Source organism: Lucilia sericata, unplaced genomic scaffold (assembly GCF_015586225.1).
Source record: "Lucilia sericata isolate MDLA Ls3-8-SP2 unplaced genomic scaffold, ASM1558622v1 Contig002887F_arrow, whole genome shotgun sequence".
NCBI classification, from domain to species: Eukaryota; Metazoa; Arthropoda; class Insecta; order Diptera; family Calliphoridae; genus Lucilia; species Lucilia sericata.
The window spans coordinates 27,501-35,011 of NW_023996561.1; the positions used below are offsets into that span (position 1 = coordinate 27,501).

Genomic DNA, 7,511 nt, shown 5'->3' on the forward strand with positions numbered 1-7,511 from the left:
CTAGACTATAGACTAGACTATAGACTAGACTATAGACTAGACTATAGACTAGACTATAGACTAGACTATAGACTAGACTATAGACTAGACTATAGACTAGACTATAGACTAGACTGTAGACTAGACTATAGACTAGACTATAGACTAGACTATAGACTAGACTATAGACTAGACTATGAACTAGACAATAGACTAGACTATAGACTAGACAATAGACTAGACTATAGACTAGACTATAGACTAGACTATAGACTAGACTATAGACTAGACTATAGACTAGACTATAGACTAGACTATAGGACTAGACTATAGACTAGACTATAGACTAGACTATAGACTAGACTATAGACTAGACTATAGACTAGACTATAGACTAGACTATAGACTAGACTATAGACTAGACTATAGACTAGACTATAGACTAGACTATAGACTAGACTATAGACTAGACTATAGACTAGACTATAGACTAGACTATAGACTAGACTATAGACTAGACTATAGACTAGACTATAGACTAGACTATAGACTAGACTATAGACTAGACTAGACTATAGACTAGACTAGACTATAGACTAGACTAGACTATAGACTAGACTAGACTATAGACTAGACTAGACTAGACTATAGACTAGACTATAGACTAGACTATAGACTAGACTATAGACTAGACTATAGACTAGACTATAGACTAGACTAGACTATAGACTAGACTATAGACTAGTTACATATACAATTTTTCAAAATGTGTAAATGTAGGGTATAATTAAGCCGAAAACGAAAAAGTATAGTGAAAAATATGATTTGATTTTCTTGTCATGTTTTTTGTTTCTCTAAACGCTTAGTACTTTCGTGTAAATAGTTGTCATGTTTTAATAGTTTCTTTTGTTGTTAACAAAGAGAATATTTAAATATGTTGTTTTATATTTTTTCGAATTTTTTGTAACATAAAATTTAATTGTTTGTCATAAATTAAATAAATGAGTTAAATGTTTACATGCATAAATCCCAAACTAAATAATCTCAAGTTAGTTTTGTAAAAAAGGCAAAACAAATAATTAAAGTTTAAAGCAGGGGTCAGCAGAAAGAGTGCAAACTTGAAATAATAAATTTGTGAAACATGAGACAACTCTGCTCTATAAAAGTTTTGGCGGTAACTTTGGTTTATTATTTGTACATTTTCATATTTTTCGCAAATTGCTCTCGTTCTCTGTTGGCAGTAAATGCCGACCACTGTTCTAGCATTTAAAATTAATGCATTCATGAAGGCATTCAATGTTGAGGCAGTGCATAAAAATCGTTATAAAATTGCATAAAATGATTAATGTGTGTGACCTGATTTGCTTAACAATCAACAAGTGCTCTTTTTTTTTTTAAAGTCAAGTCTATCTATATTTCGTTTTGTATTATTTAGCATATTATCATGTAAAGTTAATTGTTATATGCAGCCGAGTTTTCTTTAGAAATAAATCACTTAATAAATTTGAAATTCCATAAACAACATGTAACGAAACCAAGAAGCAACACCCTTCTTTTAAAATTTATGACTTTCTTGTCCGTTTTACTGATAACGCACACAAGTTGTTTTCAATTCTGCGTCAAAGTTATAATGCGTGATACTAAATTTCCTATTGGGTTAATAGAACTTATTAGAAAAAAGCTTTTTCTACTTTGAATACTAGCGTTAGTATTAGTGCGAAACTTTGACAGCGAGAAGCAGCACGGTCCTGTGGCGCAATGGATAACGCGTCTGACTACGGATCAGAAGATTCCAGGTTCGACTCCTGGCAGGATCGCAGAGTCTAGTTTTTATATTTTTTATATATAATATAAGAAGGATTTTATGTAATTTTGGTAATTGATAATTTATTCTAAAATATCATTGGTTACATGTACACAACACATAACTGATAATTGTTTACCATTTAAAATAATGTATAGTCTATGGTCTAATCTGTAGTCTAGTCTATAGTCTTGTCTATAGTCTAGTCTATAGTCTAGTCTATAGTCTAGTCAATAGTCTATACTCTAGTCTATAGTTTAGTCTATAGGCTTGTATTTAGTCTATTCTATAGTCTAGTCTATATTCGAATCTATAGTCTAGTCTATAGTTTAGTATATAGTTCTGTAGACTAACTATAGTCTATAGTCTAGTCTATAGTCTAGTCTATAGTCTAGTCTATAGTCTAGTCTATAGTCTAGTCTATAGTCTAGTCTATAGTCTAGTCTATAGTCTAGTCTATAGTCTAGTCTATAGTCTAGTCTATAGTCTAGTCTATAGTCTAGTCTATAGTCTAGCCTATAGTCTAGCCTATAGTCTAGTCTATAGTCTAGTCTATAGTCTAGTCCTATAGTCCTAGTCTATAGTCTAGTCTATAGTCCTAGTCTATAGTCTAGTCTATAGTCTAGTCTATAGTCTAGTCTATAGTCTAGTCTATAGTCTAGTCTATAGTCTAGTCTATAGTCTAGTCTATAGTCTAGTCTATAGTCTAGTCTATAGTCTAGTCTATAGTCTAGTCTATAGTCTAGTCTATAGTCTAGTCTATAGTCTAGTCTATAGTCTAGTCTATAGTCTAGTCTATAGTCTAGTCTATAGTCTAGTCTATAGTCTAGTCTATAGTCTAGTCTATAGTCTAGTCTATAGTCTAGTCTATAGTCTAGTCTATAGTCTAGTCTATAGTCATAGTCTTAGTCTAGTCTATAGTCTAGTCCTATAGTCTAGTCTATAGTCTAGTCTATAGTCTAGTCCTATAGTCTAGTCTATAGGTCTTGTCTATAGTCTTGTCTATAGTCCTAGTCTATAGTCTAGACGAATATGCTTTTCTATAACATCAGGGTGATATTACTCATCAAATTTACTGATAGGACCTTATATGAGAGGTAGGGTGAATCAGTGACCGTTTTTATAAAAATTTTTCATAATTTTTTAGACCAATTTTGGTTCATACACTTTCCGGTAGGAAGATTTACGTTCCTATAAAAAGTTTCTTAGCTTTGGCGAGTAAGAAACTTACTTATCTCAAATTTCATCTCTACACTCGTACTTGTAAGCCAGTAATGAGCGTTAAAGTATTTATCTGGATGGGACCTTATGTAGGGGTAGGGTCAATTATGGACCGAAACACATAAAAACTTGGTAGAGAGATTTTGACTCGCATGAAACATTAGTGGTATCTATTTCATCGCTATACTCGTATTTTTAAGCCAGTAATGAGCGTTAAAGTCATTTTTTTAACGGGACCTTATATGGGGGTAGGGTCAATTATGAACCGACCCACATAAAATTTGGTAGAGAGGTTTGGCTCGTCAGGGATTTACGAATATCAAATTTCATTGCTATACTAAATAGGCATAGATACTATCGGATATATAAAAATAACAAGTACGAAATTATAGGCGGGCGAGGCCGACCATATAACCCCATACACCAGTTATGAGAGTAAAATGTAATTTAGTTTTCATAATAAAAGTATTCTAGCACTTTATTGTTAAAAAACTATTTTTCTGAAATATGCTTGGGGGAAGGACGCCATCATATGAGTCGATCCTCATAAAATTTGGAGGGCGAATTTACGGTTACATAAAATGTTTTATGCTGAATTTCATTGCGACAGTTCTCTTTTTAAGCGAATTGTGGACACTAATTCTTTTTTAAAGCTGTGTTTTGTATGGGGGCTCGGATCAAAAGCCCGATCATTTCAAATTTCATCAGCGTATTTTAGGAGAGTATAAAACAAAAGCACTACTCCGGAGAAACCCAATATACCATCCCTACTAAGGGTATAAAAAGGGCAATAAATAGGCATTGATACTATCGGATATCTATAATGGAAGTCAACCTGTCAATAAGATGGCGAGAAGATAATTCCCTTGGTTAGTGAACACGGGATATAAGGTGGAGGAGATATAGGTGCAGTACAGGTGCTCTATGTAGCCTCGTATGGATCCCCATTACACATACTATTTAAATATTATTTGGAAACCATTGTAAATTTGGATATCATGGGTATTATTTCAGGTTTTTATTCTACTATTCAGTGCCTGGGATGGAAAGATTTTATTCTAAGTATGTACTTTGAATTAATTTGTTTTTCTTTTCACAAAATGCTTATTGGAAAGTAAACACCTACTAAGAGTATTCATATTGCAATATGAAATAAAACATTTTATTTTTGTCGGTAAATTATTAAGATTTTTTGAATTTTTTTTTTATAGTTTTCGGGATTTAGAAATCCCGAAAATCCCGGGATCCCGATATCGGGATTCCGGGATTTATTTAAAAATCCCGAATTCCGGGATTTCTAAAAACCAGTCCCGATTGGCATCCCTAGTCTATAGTTAGGTCTTGCAACTGAAATACCGATCTTTTAAAAACTTTAGTGGAGAAGACAAGCTTTTCAGCAATACTTAACTTATATTTCTTCCAGTAAGACTCTAACGGTCCTGTGGCGCAATGGATAACGCGTCTGACTACGGATCAGAAGATTCCAGGTTCGACTCCTGGCAGGATCGAAGGTTAAGTTTTTAATATTTTTAATTATTAAACAAAAAATAGGTCGCTAATAAAAAAGCTAAAATAATCTAATTAAAATTTATTAACACAAACTATAACAAATTTTAATTAAACATTAAAAAAAAACATATTTAATAACCTAAACAAAGTACAAAATAGACCGCTGTTGATCTGACTATTAAGTGTGAGAATGTTGCTGGTTGAACGGGTCGTTGCGTTAACATTTTTCTTTTAATTAATACACGTATTTTTTTAATTCTTTATTTTTTTAATTAATACAAAAGCTAATAACAATTTTTAATGTTCATATTTGATGCGTCCAGCATTAAATAAATAACAAAAATAATCATCTAAATATAAGAACTTTTTTTATTATCCAAAACTACAATAAATTTAAAACAAACATGGACCGACAGACCAACTGTCTGTGTTGTTTAAAAGTGTGTAGTTAAATATTTGTATATTTTTACTCTTGATAAAATACTACGTTCCTATTTACTCTGTAACGAAAAAATTAAAACTTATTTCTTTTATTGTTGTTTTGAGACAATTTAAATTTTTTTATTTGCTTGTAGCTCTTTTTTTTTCTCCATGATTTTCAATTATGTATTTACCTCTTGCGAAAACAAACTGATTTTATTTTTGTCTAACTGTTAGTGTGAACGAACTGTGTTTGTCAATCTGTTTTTCAAGTTCAAAGTCATCGGTTTTGGTCTTTGTCGTAGGTAGAGTTAGTGTACGATTTTAGAGCTTTAGTTTGCTTTTTTTTCGTGTTAGATTTTTATTATCATTATTTCATTGCTTTTAATTGTTTGAAAAATATTGGATTTAAATCATAAATCAAGCGCATCAGTGGTTTTTTGAAAATTGTATTGTGTCGAGACTACGTGTGTTTTTTTTTAATTGTTATACCATTCACAGGGCTTTAAAATAATACTATCGATTTGATTATAATCAGATCGTCTATTCTATTTATATAGTATGGTCTATAGTCTAGTCTATAGTCTAGTCTATAGTCTAGTCTATAGTCTAGTCTATAGTCTAGTCTATAGTCTAGTCTATAGTCTAGTCTATAGTCTAGTCTATAGTCTAGTCTTTAGTCTAGTCTATAGTCTAGTCTATAGTCTAGTCTATAGTCTAGTCTATAGTCTAGTCTATAGTCTAGTCTATAGTCTAGTCTATAGTCTAGTCTATAGTCTAGTCTATAGTCTAGTCTATAGTCTAGTCTATAGTCTAGTCTATAGTCTAGTCTATAGTCTAGTCTATAGTCTAGTCTATAGTCTAGTCTATAGTCTAGTCTATAGTCTAGTCTATAGTCTAGTCTATAGTCTAGTCTATAGTCTAGTCTATATCTAGTCTATAGTCTAGTCTATAGTCTAGTCTATAGTCTAGTCTATAGTCTAGTCTATAGTCTAGTCTATAGTCTAGTCTATAGTCTAGTCTATAGTCTAGTCTATAGTCTAGTCTATAGTCTAGTCTATAGTCTAGTCTATAGTCTAGTCTATAGTCTAGTCTATAGTCTAGTCTATAGTCTAGTCTATAGTCTAGTCTATAGTCTAGTCTATAGTCTAGTCTATAGTCTAGTCTATAGTCTAGTCTATAGTCTAGTCTATAGTCTAGTCTATAGTCTAGTCTATAGTCTAGTCTATAGTCTAGTCTATAGTCTAGTCTATAGTCTAGTCTATAGTCTAGTCTATAGTCTAGTCTATAGTCTAGTCTATAGTCTAGTCTATAGTCTAGTCTATAGTCTAGTCTATAGTCTAGTCTATAGTCTAGTCTATAGTCTAGGCTATAGTCTAGTCTATAGTCTAGTCTATAGTCTAGTCTATAGTCTAGTCTATAGTCTAATCTATAGTCTAGTCTATAGTCTAGTCTATAGTCTAGTCTATAGTCTAGTCTATAGTCTAGTCTATCTAGTCTATAGTCTAGTCTATAGTCTAGTCTATAGTCTAGTCTATAGTCTAGTCTATAGTCTAGTCTATAGTCTAGTCTATAGTCTAGTCTATAGTCTAGTCTATAGTGTCTTAGTCTATAGTCTAGTCTATAGTCTAGTCTATAGTCTAGTCTATAGTCTAGTCTATAGTCTCTATAGTCTAGTCTATAGTCTAGTCTATAGTCTAGTCTATAGTCTAGTCTATAGTCTAGTCTATAGTCTAGTCTATAGTCTAGTCTATAGTCTAGTCTATAGTCTAGCCTATAGTCTAGTCTATAGTCTAGTCTATAGTCTAGTCTATAGTCTAGTCTATAGTCTAGTCTATAGTCTAGTCTATAGTCTAGTCTATAGTCTAGTCTATAGTCTAGTCTATAGTCTAGTCTATAGTCTAGTCTATAGTCTAGTCTATAGTCTAGTCTATATCTAGTCTATAGTCTAGTCTATAGTCTAGTCTATAGTCTAGTCTATAGTCTAGTCTATAGTCTAGTCTATAGTCTAGTCTATAGTCTAGTCTATAGTCTAGTCTCTAGTCTAGTCTATAGTCTAGTCTATAGTCTAGTCTATAGTCAAGCTTATAGCCTAGTGCATAGTCTAGACTATAGTCTAGTGTATAGTCTAGTGCACAGTCTAGTGTACAGTCTAGTGTATAGCATAGTTTATAGTCCAGTGTATAGTCTAGTCTATAGTCTAGTTTATAGTCTAAGCTATAGTATAGTCTATAGTACCTCTAGTCTGTAGTCGAGTCCATAGTATGGTCTATTCTATAGTATAGTATATACTTTAGTTATTAGTCTAGTATATAGCCTAGACTGTTGTCTACTGTGTAGTTCAGGCTATAGTCTAGTTTATAGTAAAGTCTTTAGTCTAGGTTATAGTCAAGTCTATGCTTGATTCTATAGTCTAGTTAGTAGTCTAGACTATATAAATCTATACTTGAGTCTATAGTCTGGTCTGTAGACTATTCTCTAGTCTATATAGCCTATAGTCGAGTCTATATTCTACAGTACAGTCTAGTCTATCGACAAGTACATATATTAGTCTTAGGAATATTTTTGTTTTTTTTTT

At 32.0% G+C, this 7,511-nt stretch overlaps 2 non-coding genes across 2 annotated transcripts; both read left to right on the forward strand.

Moving 5' to 3' along the window:
- The first annotated feature begins 1,723 nt into the window (after positions 1-1,723).
- Positions 1,724-1,796, forward strand: Trnar-acg. Its single transcript has one exon. It is a non-coding gene; the product is annotated as a tRNA-Arg (tRNA).
- Positions 1,797-4,439: 2,643 nt separating this feature from the next.
- On the forward strand, positions 4,440-4,512 carry Trnar-acg. The gene has a single exon. It is a non-coding gene; the product is annotated as a tRNA-Arg (tRNA).
- Positions 4,513-7,511: the final 2,999 nt, after the last annotated feature.